Raw genomic sequence first — 1720 nt, 5'->3', positions numbered from 1 at the left:
TTTTTTACCCTCTGCTTCCCTTTTAATTATAAATTTTGGCTTTACTTCATGCCTTTGCTGCCACAACTAAGTGTAGGCTGTTACAAGTAGCCATAGAGCTGCCTGATGCTTTACTGCTTAGCAATTGCTTCCACCAAATACACTGGTTCATCACTTTTTAAGCTCCACATTTCATAAAACTTTAAGGCATGGATATAAGTCAGCCAAGTTCCTTACCAGTTCATAACAAGGGTGACTTTTGCTCCAGTTTCTAGTAAGCTCCTTCTCATTTACACCTAAAGCCTCCTCCAGAATGGCCTTTACTATCCATATTTCTATTAGCATTCTGGTCACTTGCACTTAACCAGTCTCTATGACCTTTCAAACTTTACCTGATCCTCTTGTCTTCTTGTTTTCCCTTTACCAGAATCTAGGCTTTTTCTAGCCTGGTCCTCCAAATTCTTCTAGCCTCTGCATATAACCCAGTTCCAAAGCACCTTCCATATTTTCAGGTACTCATAATTAGCAACACCCCACTTCTTAGTACCAATTTTCTCTATTGCTGTTTTCTCCTGCTTAAACACAGTACCTGAAATTGGGTAATTTATAAAAACAAAATTCATTTCTTATAGTTTAGGAGGCTGGGAAGCCCACGGTCCAGGGGCCATATCTGGTGAGAACTTCTTGGTGATGACTCTCTACAGCAATGCAGGGTATCACATGGCAAGAATGGCATGAGCTCTCTCATGTGCTGTACTTATGAAGCCACCCGTCCACACCCACGGTAACTCATTACTCCATGAAAGGATTAATCTAATCATGAGAGCATGGTCCTCACAATCCAATCACTTCTTAAAGGCCCACCTTTCAAATACTATAATCAGATTTCTCATCGTCCTAACACTGTTACAATGGGGATCAAGTTTTTAACACATGAACTTTTGGGGGACCTATAGCAAATGAGAAAACATGGATTCTTCAAATAAATAAAACAATTTATGGAAAATCATGCTCCTAGTAACTGACAGATGTGAAAGTCGCATGTTGGTACACTTAAATCTAAAATTTACATATTTTACTTTAAACTACATTTTCTTCCTTTGGAACACATTTTAGAAAGTATTAGCTCAAAGTTACATAATATTAATGTTATGTCTACAAAGGAGAATTCTCTGCCCAAAGCTTCCTTAATCTTCCTTTCTTAATTAGCTGTGATTAACTGGTTCAGTGGAATATGTAATTTTTAAGAACAGATTTATTGAGATAACTCGCATACCATACAATTCACCCACTTAAACTGTATAATTCAATGGTTTGGGGTATGCTACATTATTAATTTTTTTTAATTTGTGATACAATATATAAAACACAAAATTCACCATTTTGACCATTTTTTTCCCTTTAAGAGTGTCAGCTGGATCCATTTTGACCATTTTTAAGTGTACAATTCAGCAGCATTAATTACATCCATAATGTTGTACAACCAGCACCAGGCATATGCAGATTTTTAAATAATTAACATGAGAAACAGTTTAGTCTTAAAAGAGGTCACAAAGTCTTAAAATAATTCACAAGTTAATCATTTTTTTAAAAGTTGTTTGATAATAAAATTTTTATTTAAGAGTAACAATTGAATCGAGAGCATGTTGCAGAATCAAAGGGGAAATGTATAAAAACTAGCAATCACTATAACATTTTGAAATTATTTTGCGGTATTTTTAAAAAAATGGGAAAAGGCAAA

Source organism: Galeopterus variegatus, unplaced genomic scaffold (genome assembly GCF_000696425.1).
Source record: "Galeopterus variegatus unplaced genomic scaffold, G_variegatus-3.0.2 Scaffold14812, whole genome shotgun sequence".
In the NCBI taxonomy this organism is placed as follows: domain Eukaryota; kingdom Metazoa; phylum Chordata; class Mammalia; order Dermoptera; family Cynocephalidae; genus Galeopterus; species Galeopterus variegatus.
Note: the sequence above shows the minus strand (reverse complement) of the source record.